This window comes from Chaetodon trifascialis, chromosome 17 (assembly GCF_039877785.1).
Source record: "Chaetodon trifascialis isolate fChaTrf1 chromosome 17, fChaTrf1.hap1, whole genome shotgun sequence".
Classification (NCBI taxonomy): domain Eukaryota; kingdom Metazoa; phylum Chordata; class Actinopteri; order Chaetodontiformes; family Chaetodontidae; genus Chaetodon; species Chaetodon trifascialis.
Genome location: NC_092072.1, coordinates 9,083,906 through 9,098,954, shown reverse-complemented (window position 1 = coordinate 9,098,954; position 15,049 = coordinate 9,083,906). Strand labels below are relative to the sequence as shown.

The 15,049-nt window shown below is 45.9% G+C and overlaps 1 protein-coding gene across 1 annotated transcript in view; it reads right to left on the bottom strand.

Annotated features, from left to right (window-relative positions):
* Positions 1-15,049, bottom strand: part of LOC139346301 (transcription termination factor 1, mitochondrial) — a 51,648-nt gene that overhangs the window by 14,327 nt on the left and 22,272 nt on the right. The gene's annotated exons all lie outside the window — the stretch shown is intronic.

The following is a 15,049-nucleotide window of genomic DNA, read 5'->3' as shown; positions in this document are numbered from 1 at the left end:
AGCCGAACAAAGAAAATCAGACAAACAAACGAAAAATAAAGAACTAGTCCGCCGCAGGGGGTATACCCAGCTCTTTTGCCCGCCACCGGCACACTTGCCGAGGCGGACTAGACAGAACAAAAAAAACCCAAAAAGAAAATAAAACTAACAAAAACCACTGATGCCCTGGTACGTCGATCTATTTCGACATCAACTACCAGCCGCCTTTAACCCAGCAGGGATTGAAACAGGTCACTTATTCCTGCACGCCCGCTTTCCCTGCATACCGGCGTGGAATGAGGTGTGCACCAGCCACACTCCACCGGCCTGAACACCTGCTGCCACCTGTGTTCCTCCTGCAGGTAGCCCTATATCGCTGACGTGACTAATTGGCACACCTCCCCCTTTCCTACTCTATGCCACCCACCACATATTGTTAGATTTAGTGTTGATGTGTGTGTGTGTGTGTGTGTGTGTGTGTGTGTGTGTGTGTGTGTGTGTGTGTGTGTGTGTGTGTGTGTGTGTGTGTGTGTGTGTGTGTGTGTGTGACAGACATGTGTATTGGACATTTGTGAAAATACGGAACAAATCGCGTCCCGTATTATTTCAATACGGGACGCAACATTTAATTGTCAATTAAAGGACGATTCCGTATTTTACGGGACGGGTGGCAACCCTACCTATAATTTACCTTCAACAGCCAATCATGTGGACAGATTGCTGCCCCATACAAAATAAAACAAATATAGAACAGAAATATGTCAGCTAAGATGCGACATTAATGATCCGTTAATGTCAGTAAGCACCCAACAAGCCATAGCTTCGACGAGCCATTGACGAACGCAGTTCAATTCGCCTGATCTAATAAGCAATTGATGAAGCACTGAAAAAACACTTTAAAAACCTTCTCATGGTCAATTCTTTAAGCCGAATTACTCAGCAGAGCCTACTGATTACTTTCCCAGATCGAAATGCGCGGACCGACGCAGATTTTGGAGAAAAAGCGAGATAACTTTAAATTTGTGGATTTTTGACTGGGGTTCGGCGAGTCCCGCAGCGTCCCGTTAGAGTCCTCACTTCGGGACGAAAGCGACTGCTACACTGTCAAAAACAGTTATATTTCTCCATAGATTTTCCAAAAAGATCATAAACTATCACTGAGTTTTAGGCATGTTAATCAAATGTGTACTTTTTCCATAATGAGTCTTACCTGGCCACAGTTTCATGCAAACGATGTCCTCGTGCGCTTGAGGTGAACGGCAGAGTCCCGTGATCTTGCTGGGCAGGTGGAGGTCTGCTATCCTGCACGTTCACATACAACCAGATTGACTGTCCGTGTGCATGTGTGAAAGAAGATTCACCGACCGGTATCGAGGAACACTTTTAGGTCAAATTTCAGGTTTCTGCGTGAGCTCAGAGCGGGACACAGTGGAACTACACTGTTAAAAGGGATTTGGGCTTTTAGTCAGAAGGACTATTGCTGTCAAGCTGAGAGAACTCTGCCCATTACAACAAAGTAAGAAGAGTTCAAACAACTTCAACTTGAAAAAAGCGCGGAAACTCATTAAAAACCCATGATAATCCATTCAGTTAACTTCAGAAAATACGTGGTGGCCATTTCAACTAAGACGCATGCGCCCGCAATGTGACGTCACGCGCAGTGTTGAACTTTAAATCCCATAGACATAATGTACGTAGACACCTCATTGACAGACGCTTCCTATTGGCACTGACGTTCAGCGCGGCCGCCATCTTGGATGGGTCTCCCATGCGCCCCCATTGCATTTATTTCTACGGAGGAAAGTGCATGTCCAACTGCAATAATCATAACTTTTTACCCGATTTTCACACGGTTTGGTTTTTTACAAATGGCAGAGATGTAGTTATACGCTGTCACACATTAAAACACATGCTTGATGCTGAAATACTTTGTTAAAGAGCAGAATACAGACATATGGTATGGCATATGATTAAATGTATAAATTAATTAATTTTATATTTTAATAAAGAAACAGTTTGATTGTTCATTTGAATTTATTTCTCTCTCTCACTCACTCACACACACACAAAATCATGACCCTTCTGTACACAACAATAACACAAGAATTTCTTCATTTCTGTTTTTGTGCGCTGAGTATATTTAATGTAAAGTTAGGCACATGCACGCGTACACACACACACACACACACACACACACACACACACACACAAACCAGACATCTCACAAAACCTGTTGACATGCGTATTAAACTTTGAGTAAGTTTTTTTACTCAGTTGTGTTGGAATAAAACTTCACCAAAACAAACTGTCAAAACAAGCAAGGTTTTTTCATTTTAGCCAACACATCATGTGTCAGCCCACAGTCCACTGCTGCTTTCAAACACACACACGTACACAAACACACACACCTTCTGGCCTGACATGTCTAAATTTAGCTTTAGGATGACAAAGATTCCACAATAGCCTGAACTGAAACTGCTGATGTACACTGATTTTAACACATATACATACATACATACATACAAAGCTCCCATATATACCTGGTCAGTACATTTTTTTCCTTCTTTAATTTTTTTTTAAGGCCTGAAAAAGTAAGCTTTAAAATTCCAGGTCATTCCAGCGTCTTACACTACCCTGTTAAGCTTGCAACTGGGGCTGGGAAGCTAAATAAAATAAAATAAAATAAACAAAATAGGGGCATAGTTGCTCTCTTTACGTTGACTTTGGTTGGCTCTGGTGCTAGCGGAGACCCACCCAATATGGCGGCAATGCTGGATTATGCTCCAGCATGTAATGAGGCGTCTACGTATATTATGTCTATGGCTGCCACCGCTGTGCGTTGCGATGGATACAAAATGTAACGGTACACACATCACTCATGAGAAGCTCTCTTTTCTCGCTGTCTTGTCAGTGCTGTGCCATGTGGCTTCTGTTTTTACAATGTAATCACCATTCAGATGAGTGACATAGCCAAGTGTGTCCACTTTATAATAAAGTCGTGTTTATTTCATGTTAGGATACATTAAAATCTGGAAGCTTTAAATTGTGAACTGTACAATTTTTCAGAGATCTGTGGCGATGCACAGTATTTTGCACATCTAAAAATACACATACACAATAAGGAAACTGAACTTAGTGTGTTTTGTGCTGATAATGGTCGTATATCTTTCTTTCTTTCTTTCTTTCTTTCTTTCTTTCTTTCTTTCTTTCTTTCTTTCTTTCTTTCTTTTTTCTGTACAGGGTTACTTCACTTCAGTGTAGGCTGTGCTGTTTGGGGCAACTGCCCCTCAATGAGGTGGTCCTGCAAGTGTTTCTCCTCACCGAACCAACGCACACTAATTGCCCATTTTATGTCCACCTTGTTTTCATTTTCTGACTTATTTCTATTGCTCTGTTTGGAGGAACACTAATCCATGTGATGTTATAGAGAAATTGTCAAGAGAGTGGACATTTCAGTAATGTTTGAATGTTTTCATTTTCAACATTTTGAGCAAGTTTCTCAGATACATTTTTTTGTTTGTTTTTATGAATCTTTGCAATTTGGGGGGGGAGAGGAGGATGACAGCCAAGCTGTCCTCCATGACAGACAATGATTCCCACCCACTCCAACACACACTCACTGCACTGAGGAGCTCCATCAGTGATAGGATGCTACATCCAAAGTGTGTGAAGGAGCGGTATCGCAGGTCATTCCTTCCTGCAGCTGTCAGACTACACAACAAGAACTGCTGAAAGTAATTTTTTGATAATTTATCTGTAAATCATCTGTAAATTACCTGTGCAATAATCTGGGCAATAGCTGGTGCAATAATCTGTGCATTTATCTGTAAATCATTTGTAAATGATCTGTACAATAATCTGGGCAATAGCTGGTGCAATAATCTGGGCAATTCATCCTGTACCTAACAGTCCGCAAATACAATTTACAATTTGATAATGCTTATTTTTATATAATGCTTATTTTTATTACTCTTTTGTATATACTTGCTGTTTTTTACCTAATTCTATCTTTTACTGGTGCTGCTGTACATTGGAATTTCCCCTTGCGGGACAAATAAAGGTATATTGAATTGAATTGAATTGAATTGAATTGAATTGAATTGAATTGAATTGAATTGAATTGAATTGAATTGAATTGAATTGAATTGAATTGAATTTACTGCAGCAACTCTGAACATTCACTCAGAAAGGACTCTGTTGAACTCAGAGAGTTATTGTTTTTCCCCAAAGGATGGGTGCTCTTCTTTTTATGTATTATTATTATTATTATTATTATTATTATTATTATTATTATTCTCCTCCTTGAACTGCCACCTTATCGTGGTGGAGGAGTTTGAGTACCCGAATGATCCTAGAGGCTATGTTGTCCGGGGCTTAATGCCCCTGGTAGGGTCTCCCAAGGCAAACAGGTTCTAGGTGACGGGTCAGACTAAGAGCAGTTCAAGAAGCCCCTTATGAAAGAAATTAAAGCAAGGAAGCGTACGTCGCCCGGATTGGCGTCACCGGGGCCCCGCCCTGGAGCCAGGCCTGGGGTTGGGGCTCGCAGGCGAGCGCCTGGTGGCCGGGTCTTTGCCCACGGGACCCGGCCGGGCACAGCCCGAAGGAGCGACGTGGGCCCGCCTTCCCGTAGGCCCACCACCCGCAGGAAGGATCAGAAGGGGCCGGTGCTATGTGGAATGGGTAGCAGTCGTGGGCGGGGGCCCCGACGACCCAAATCCTGGACAACGACTCTGGCTATGGGGACATGGAATGTCACCTCACTGTGGGGGAAAGAGCCTGAGCTAGTGCGGGAGGTTGAGCGGTACCGGCTAGAGATAGTCGGGCTCACCTCCACGCACAGTCTGGGCTCGGGAACCCAACTCCTTGAGAGAGGCTGGACTCTCTTCTACTCTGGAGTTGCCCGCGGTGAGAGGCGGCGAGCTGGTGTGGGCTTGCTTATAGCCCCCCAGCTCAGCCGCCATGTGTTGGAGTTCTCCCCGCTGAGCGAGAGGGTCGCTTCCCTGCGCCTTCGGGTTGGGGATAGGTCTCTCACTATTGTTTCGGCCTACGGGCCGAACAGTAGCGTAGAGTACCCGGCCTTCTTGGAGTCCCTGGGAGGGGTACTGGAAAGTGCTCCAACCGGGGACTCCATTGTTCTGCTGGGAGACTTCAATGCTCACGTGGGCAGCGACAGTGACACCTGGAGGGGAGTGATTGGGAGGAACGGCCTCCCCGATCTGAACCCGAGTGGTGTTCTGTTATTGGATTTCTGTGCTAGTCACAGTTTGTCCATAACGAACACCATGTTCGAGCATAAGGGTGTCCATCAGTGCACGTGGCACCAGGACACCCTAGGCCGGAGGTCAATGATCGACTTTGTAGTCGTATCATCTGACCTTCGGCGGTATGTCTTGGACACTCGGGTAAAGAGAGGGGCTGAGCTGTCAACTGATCACCACCTGGTGGTGAGTTGGATTCGCTGGCAGGGGAAGAAGCGGGACAGACTTGGCAGACCCAAACGTACCGTGAGGGTCTGTTGGGAACGTCTGGCGGAACCCGCTGTCAGGGAAGTTTTCAACTCCCACCTCCGGGAGAGCTTCAACCAGATCCCGAGGGAGGTTGGAGACATTGAGTCCGAATGGACCATGTTCTCCACTTCCATTGTTGATGCAGCCGTCCATAGCTGTGGCCGTAAAGTCGGCGGTGCCTGTCGTGGCGGCAACCCCCGAACCCGGTGGTGGACACCGGAAGTAAGGGATGCCGTCAAGCTGAAGAAGGAGTCCTATCGGGCCTGGTTGGCTCATAGGACTCCTGAGGCAGCTGATGGGTACCGGCAGACCAAGCGTGCGGCAGCTCGGGCGGTTGTAGAAGCAAAAACTCGGGTCTGGGAGGAGTTCGGGGAGGCCATGGAGGAGGACTACCGGTTGGCCTCGAGGAAATTCTGGCAAACCGTTCGGCGCCTCAGGAGGGGGAAGCAGCTTTCTGTCAACACTGTTTACAGTGGAGGTGGGGAGCTGTTGACCTCGACTGGGGATATTGTCGGGCGGTGGAAGGAATACTTCAAGGATCTCCTCAATCCCTCTGTCATGTCTTCCGTAGAGGAAGCAGAGACTGGGGACTTGGAGGTCGATTCATTCATCACCGGGGCTGAAGTCACTGAGGCAGTTCGCAAGCTCCTCGGTGGCAAAGCGCCGGGGGTGGATGAGATCCGCCCTGAGTACCTCAAGTCTCTGGATGTTGTAGGACTGTCTTGGTTGACACGCCTCTGCAGCATCGCGTGGCAGACGGGGACAGTGCCTCTGGACTGGCAGACTGGGGTGGTGGTCCCTCTTTTTAAAAAGGGGGACCGGAGGGTGTGTTCCAACTATCGGGGGATCACACTCCTCAGCCTCCCTGGTAAAGTCTATTCCAGGGTACTGGAGAGGAGAATCCGGCCGATAGTCGAACCCCGGATTCAAGAGGAACAATGCGGTTTTCGTCCTGGCCGTGGAACACTGGACCAGCTCTATACCCTCCGCAGGGTGCTTGAGGGTTCATGGGAGTTTGCCCAAACAGTCCACATGTGCTTCGTGGACTTGGAGAAGGCATTCGACCGTGTCCCTCGCGTCATTCTGTGGGAGGTGCTCCGGGAGTATGGGGTTGGAGGCCCTCTGTTGAGGGCTGTACAGTCCCTGTACAACCGGAGCAGGAGCTTGGTCCGCATTGCCGGCAGTAAGTCGGACCTGTTCCCAGTGCATGTTGGACTCCGGCAGGGCTGCCCTATGTCACCGGTTCTGTTCATCATTTTTATGGACAGGATTTCTAGGCGCAGCCAGGGGCCGGAGGGGGTTCGGTTCGGGGGCCGGCAGATTTCATCTCTGCTTTTCGCGGATGATGTTGTCTTGTTGGCTTCCTCGAGCCAGGACCTTCAGCATGCGCTGGGGCGGTTCGCAGCCGAGTGTGAAGCAGCTGGGATGAGAGTTAGCACCTCCAAGTCCGAGGCCATGGTTCTCGACCGGAAAAAGGTGGCTTGCTCCCTTCAGGTTGGAGGAGAGTTCCTGCCTCAAGTGGAGGAGTTTAAGTATCTTGGGATCCTGTTCACGAGTGAGGGAAGGATGGAACGTGAGATTGACAGGCGGATCGGTGCAGCGGCTGCAGTAATGCGGTCGCTGTATCGGTCTGTCGTGGTAAAGAAGGAGCTGAGCCGAAAGGCGAAGCTCTCGATTTACCGGTCAATCTACGTTCCTACCCTCACCTATGGTCATGAACTTTGGGTCATGACCGAAAGAACGAGGTCCCGGATACAAGCGGCTGAAATGAGTTTCCTCCGCAGGGTGGCGGAGCGCTCCCTTAGAGATAGGGTGAGGAGCTCTGTCACCCGGGAGGAGCTCAGAGTAGAGTCGCTGCTCCTCCGCATCGAGAGGAGTCAGCTGAGGTGGCTCGGGCATCTCTATCGGATGCCCCCTGGACGCCTCCCTAGGGAGGTGTTCCAGGCATGTCCCACCGGGAGGAGGCCCCGGGGAAGACCCAGGACACGCTGGGGTGACTACGTCACTCGGCTGGCCTGGGAACGCCTCGGGATCCCCCCGGAAGAGTTGGAGGAAGTGTCCGGGGAGAGGGAAGTCTGGGCGTCCCTGCTCAGACTGCTCCCCCCGCAACCCGGCCCCGGATAAGCGGAAGATAATGGATGGATGGATGGATTATTATTATTATTATTATTATTATTATTATTATTATTTATGTGTGGGACAGTGTAATTTCAGTTTGTGAGCAGTCCCAAGCAAAAGTGTGTAAAAGGGTGTAAGGGCTATTTTTTTAATAAGTCCCAAGGAAGGTCTTTTTTGATGTCTTGACATCCATTGACACTTATTTTGAAGCAAGGCTGGTTGAAGTTGGACTTGTTGGGGGTTAAATAAAGGTCCTTATTGAATTGTCTGTTCAGCTATTTTTTCTTGGGTTAATATTTAGTTTGTCTAATTCTCATGGAGATTCTTTGTAGATATTATTTTGCTTAAAATTTCGAAATCTAGCAATTTCTGTAAACTCAAGTAACTTGGCAATAAAGCATGAGAAAAAATAATAATGTTGCCCTAACTTGATAAAATAAGTTCAACCAACATCTTTTTTAGTTCTCTTAAGTAATGTTTTCCAGTCCACATTACTTGATACAGAAAGTTGAGTCAACAAATCGCAAGTTGTATCAATTATGTATTCCAGCCGCCAGCCGCCAGCCGACGCCGGCGCCCGGGGACCAGTTCTCCTTCGGTGCTTCGGTTCTCCTTCCTTTGGTGATCTTCTTGCATGTTTTTAGTTTGAGTTATTTAAGGAGGAAAACCTTAGGTTCGTGCAAACTCCGCACAGAACATGCAAACTCCTCACAGAAAGGCCCCCTTTTTTCCTCGAGCAGCAGGCACCGAAGGCGTGCTGGAGGACACGCCACCAGCGCCCACAGCGGGATTCCGGGGGCCTTCTAGCTGTGAGGCGACAAGTGTGACCACTTGTGCAACCGTGCTACCCTACAAATAAGTGTCTGACATTATTATGGAAAGAATCCATACAGAGATACTTCTTTGTTGATGAGTAAGATCTGTTTTGCTTAAGCAGAAACAGCTGTTGTTGCGCTGTCGCCAAAGCCACCAGACTCCATTCAAAAAAACAGTAATTTTAGCATTTTTTAAAAAACTTCTTCAAATGCATCAAAAACAAAATAAAACTCGACAAAAACCTTCTTGGATCACCTTTTTAATGTTTCGGCTACAATTACTAACTCTGGATTGGTTGAAATAAACTTTCAATTCATGGAATGGGAGAGGAGCGAGAGAGCTGGCTGACGTCAGAGAAGCAGCGGGGGAAACAGCACGTTGAGTCGGAATGTTTCATATTTTTACACTCAGACTGACACTACTACGTAGACCTAAACATGTCGGACTTGGTTCTTGGTATAAATAAATAAATAAATAAATAAATAAATAAATAAATAAATAAATAAATAAATAAATAGATTTTGTGGCTCCTGTCCATCATGAAGTTCTTTCAGCAGGCACCAAAACAATGCTGCTTTTTTCCCCCACAATCCAGTATTCATTTACATATTCGAATGTATGGATTTTTCAACAATTTGAATATGAATTAGTATTTAGGATATTAATTGACAGCCCTACTCCTGATTTTGATGATCCCCTAGTTTTTTGTCTGGCGCCATAAGATGATTTGTAATAACTTTTATTAGCCCTTTTTATTTAGTGCCATCATCTGGTCAAAAACTTGATATATGGTGCATGTCAGTATATCTCAGAAAAATATCCCCATCAGCTTTGACCAGTGGCATAGCTAGGCTGTATTCCACATGGGTTTTGAGGTCAAAGGCGCCTGACATTGCACACGCAAATAGAGGACAGAAAAAAGCCAAAAAAGTAAGGAATAAGTAAGCCAGGAATACACCATGACAGTGATTAGAATTGAAATAGCTGCCTTGTTTTATTGCTATCCATTCCCACCCTTTCCCCAGACCCTATACAAACAGGCAAAATAATAAATAAATACATGACTTACATGACCACCATAACATAAATAACAACACATAAATAACATGTTCCCAACACAATCCCGATACAAATCAATACACAAAATAAAATTACAATAAAATAACTTAAGGTGCCATTACACTCCCGTGATGGGCATATCAACACTTTCCCAATACAATACACAAAATAAAACTTGGCTCCAATAAACAACTCAAGGTGCCATTGCACCACCAGGCATAGAAATCTAAGAATAACTTCAGTAAACGTTGGTTATCATAAAAGCTGCAGCTGCAAGTTAGCCCTCTCAGTAAGGTCTCTGTCAGTGAAAAGTAATGCCAGGTTTGAGAGACGAGACTCACTCATCGTTGAGCGCAGGTATGATTTAATTAGTTTAAGGCGACTGAAAGTGCCTGAAAGCTCTGCCTGTGCACTGCTTAGTGGAACAGATAGATCCTATATAATTTTTACAGGTTCGGATAGGCCCGGTGCAGGTCATTTGCAATGAGCTTAACTTGAACTGCAACTTATTGTTTCATTCTTCAGCTCCGTTTTATATATTCACACACGTTTGTTTGCCTCTGCTCCAAACCATGGATGTATTATGGTCTAAATGCGCACCACCGTCAGAGCGTCTTGTTCCCATGACAACTGACCGGAGAAAGACACACGGCGCGTCATGCTTATGGGCTTCACCTGTGGCTGTGGCCACACCAAGCAGCTGGAGCGGATCCAGGTTCGGTCACGTTCAGATTACCGGTAGTGTCGGTTCTTGTGACAACCCTAGTCTCAAGTCTGAGGTCATGATAGCGCAGTGTTACAGCAGACAGTGCTTGTTCACCTGCTGTGGCCGTGCTGCTGCTCGGACCCGTGTCGTCACTGGCCTGGCTGCTCCCGCCACGACAGAAGAGATCTGTCAGCTTTGTGCATTTGGCCGCATCCTCAGTTAACTTCTTCTTTTTTGCCCTCCGCTTATCTGCACCACACATCTCTTTTTCCTGTGGATTCTTTCTTTTACGCATCTTTGCCTCGACCTTGCTTTTTGTTTTTCTTTCTTTCTTTTTTTTTCCAGAAAAATAACGGTCGCTGTCTGAGCGGCTGAGGCAATCACAATCAATAGACGCATGGATCAGTTCAAATTGGGAGGGGGCTCTCGTATCCCCCCTTAAATGCAACACAATGCAGTGACCCAGTCTGACGTTACACTCCGAGCTACCTGCAGCTGCGAGGGTCGGCGACATTACATTTAAAAAAAAAACAAAAACAAAACAAAACAAAACAAAACAAAACAAAACAAAAAACCCACAAGAGGGCGCATGGGTTTACAAAACCCACCAACCCTACGTCATCTACGCCACTGGGCTGCAGAAACAAACAGCTGTGATAGTACGTGACACACCGAAGAGTCAAATACAAGAGACGAACACTGACTTCATTCTACCCACGTGTTCAACCCCGATTCCAAAAAAAGGAAAAACAGAACGCAATCATTTGCAAATGATCTGTGTTTACTGACATCAGTAGCACAAAGATCCCATGTAGTAATCTCCTTCATACAATCATGTGTTCACAAAGTGCTGAACCTTGCTCCATCCTTGCTTGTGAACGACTGAGCCTTTCCAGGACGCCCCTTTCATACCCAGCCATGACACTCTCACCTGTTACCAATGAACCTGTTTACCTGTGGGGTGTTCCAAACAGGTGTTTTTGGAGCATTCCACAACTTTCCCAGTCTTTAGTTGCTCCTGTCCCAACTTGTTGAAATGTGTTGTCGCATCAAATTCGGATTCAAGCATATATTTACTAAAATCGATGAAGCTGAAGAGGTCAAAGCACAAAACTATTCAGCTAAACAAATAAACGTTTTCTCTTAACAATATTTATCTATTAACTGTTAATCCATTAGTGTGATTTGTTCTTTAAATGGCCATTTATATTGGCTGATACTGCTGTATATTAAATAAATGATCTTTCATCCGACTTTAAAAACTCAACAAACATCCTAAACAATCAATCAAACCACAATAGTCTAATAGTAATTATCTCCACTGACGCTGTGCAGCCAAGGATGTGCCTCTTCCCACTCACGTCTGTACTTTTGCAAGCGTTTTGGCTGTTGAGGACGTGGTGGAGTATCGGGTGTAGTGGACATTTTTAAAAGGCGCGGGTGTTGTGAGCAGCGCCGGTGTGTGATGTCTGTCTCTAGGCAACCGTGACAGCAACACACGCAGGCAGCGAGGCACAGACACACGACCGGGGTCCTGGACAATGGGACCAGAGGTTTTGAGACACCGACGGCTCGTTTATCCCCGGCTGGAAGAGCGCCGTCGGGAGGTAACATTAACCGGCTATTTTAACCCATATTAATGTTCATACATTACCCGTTAATAAACGATACCGTTTAGTGACAAACGCTTGCCATATAAACTATGGACTGACATATATGTCATTTAACCATGAGTCTTGATACTGCTGGATGCTGTCATTTTAATGCTATGTTTTCAAGATCTGAAAAGTGCTTGAATTGAATAATTAGATGTGTACGAACCCTGTAAATAACCCTGACTTAATTCAATAGCCGATTAAAATGTTGTGTTATTAAACATCAGAACCATATTGAGGAGCCAAAGTGTAATAGATGGAGAAATGAAGCATTATTGGTCTAAGCTTCAACATTCACTAGAGTTGTTGTATCAACTAAAATTCAGTTGCTCTTGTTTAATCCTCCTGTTCTTACCCTCCCTTCTCCATCCAGGCAAGGGTGATGTACTGCTGCATAAACATCAGTGTTCCTGTTCTGCCATTATTTTTTAACGATCATGACACCAGACGAGATTTTAGGCTGAGCAGAGAGTCCCTGACGGTGCTGCTGGAGCTTCTCCACCAGGAAAGGCGACACGGATGGGGTGCCACAATAGAGACTTTGGTCTGTCTCTTCTGGCTGGCGAGTGGGACATCCTCCAGTTGTGGTGGCAAGGATGTTTGGGATGCCTCGCTCGCTCCACTGTTCACCGCATCATCCATTGAGTCACTGAGGAGGTGGTGGCCATTCGCCACAGGGTCATCTACCTCCCCAAGACCACAGAAGACCTGGCGGCAGTAACTCAGGGGTTTGCAAAGCTGGCAAGACACAGAGCTTTTCGAAAAGCTGCTGGAGCAATCGATGGCTGCCATGTGAGGATCAAGCCTCCAAGCGGTCCTGATGGTCACTGTTATCGGAACAGGAAACTGTTTGCTTCAGTAATCTTGAAGCACCACCAGGGACTCCTGCTCAGCCTCAACTGTATACATGTTCTCTGTAAATCTGCAAATCTCTGTAAATAGTCATTTCTGCTGATCTTTTGTAAATAGTTGGACATTTTAAGAATGCCTACTTGTAAATAGAAATATTCATATTGTATCTTTGTAAATATCTGTAAATCCATCCAAGCATTTTCTATGGCGCTTATCCCTTTCGGGGTCGCGGGGGAGCAGAGCCTATCTCAGCTGTCAACGGGCGAGAGGCGGGTTACACCCTGGACCGGTCGCCAGCATATACACACACCATTCACACTCACACCTACTGTAGGGGCAATTTTAGAGTCACCAATTAACCTAATGAGCATGTTTTTGGTCTGTGGGAGCAAGCCGGAGTGCCCGCATGCATGGGAAGAACATGCAAACTTCACACAGAAAGGCCCGACCCGGGAATCGAGCCTGCGACCTTCTTGCTGTGAGGCACGCGCACTACCTGCTGCGCCACCGTGCAGACTTATATCTGTAGTTCAAAAGTTTACCTATACTGTAAATAAGAAATGGAATAGATAATGTAACGAGGTTATAAGATTTTAATTTAGAACACAATATTTTTAATTAACAATTTGAATCTAACACATAACGTAATCAAACAGAAAAAAACAAAACAAAACAAAAAATCAGCACCTGTCAATCATATTTTGTCAATCCCATTTTCTGCAGGATTGTTCTAAACATGAGTGAAGCATGACAAAAGGTAAACACACAAAATATTAAACATTCCGACTCAATGTGCTGTAGAGGTAAGATCTTAAGCCCGAGCCCGAGCCCGAGCCCGAGCCCGAGCCCGAGCCCGAGCCCGAGCCCGAAATTCGGGTCGGGTCGGGCCCAAAATGTCAATTATTAACTTTGGGTCGGGTCGGGCCGGGCTTCTCTCTCGCTAATTTTTTTTAATAAATATATATTTATTTGAAGTCTGTAATAACCAAATACACGGCTCGGGACACGCGCGCGCTTTACGCAGCGCTCAATGCCAGATGTTCAAGAGGACGAGACCCGAGACTGAACTCCCGCACAATACGCACTTTACACCGAGATGACCGCCCTGGACCACCTACCTCAGCAGGACTTCTGCAAACAGCAGCTGGTCCAGAAACATGTATGAATGGATTCATCCGTGCGCGCAGTCTCCAGCGGAGGATTTTTAAAGTCTGTTTGTTTCCGCCTTTGGTAACGAAGACTATAGTGAACCTGCTGCGCTCTGGAGGCTTTACCCTGTGTATCTCAGATGCCCTTCCTTGTGATCTACAATGAAGCCCAGAGACCTGCTCCTGCTGCTGTTCCTCTCCTTGTCAGAGAGGCGCGTCCATGTGAGCACAATATCACACACAGAAATATCTTTAACAAACTTTTCCAGCGTTATTATATTGTGTAAAAGCATTTATAATGATCATAAAAATATGTATTATTTTAACATTAAGAAAACTTGCGATATAAAATTTCGGGTTTGTTTCGGGCTCGGGCCTGCAAATCAAGTTAATTGATCGGGCTCGGGCCGGGTCGGGCTTTAACACCCGTGGGCCTGGGTCGGGTCGGGCTGGATTTTTTAGGGCCGATCTTACCTCTAATGTGCTGTTTCCCCCGCTGCTTCTCTGACGTCAGCCAGCTCTCTCGCTCCTCTCCCATTCCGTGAATTGAAAGTTTATTTCAACCAATCCAGAGTTAGTAATTGTTGCCGAAACATTAAAAAGGTGATCCAAGAAGGTTTTTGTCGAGTTTTATTTTGTTTTTGATGCATTTGAAGAAGTTTTTTTAAAAATGCTAAAATTACTGTTTTTTTGAATGGAGTCTGGTGGCTTTGGCGACAGCGCAACAACAGCTGTTTCTGCTTAAGCAAAACAGATCTTACTCATCAACAAAGAAGTATCTCTGTATGGATTCTTTCCATAATAATGTCAGAAACTTATTTGTAGGGTAGCACGGTTGCACAAGTGGTCACACTTATCGCCTCACAGCTAGAAGGCCCCCGGAATCCCGCTGTGGGCGCTGGTGGCGTGTCCTCCAGCACGCCTTCGGTGCCTGCTGCTCGAGGAAAAAAGGGGGCCTTTCTGTGTGGAGTTTGCATGTTCTGTGTGAAGTTTGCATGAACATAAGGTTTCCTCCTTAAATAACTCAAACTAAAAACATGCAAGAAGATCACCAAAGGAAGGAGAACCGAAGCACCGAAGGAGAACTGGTCCCCGGGCGCCGGCGTCGGCGGCTGGCAGCTGGCAGCCCACCGCTCCTGGTCTGCCGCGGAGGATCGACAGACCGAGGATGGGATAAATGCGGAGAAAATAATCTCACGGGAAGCATGC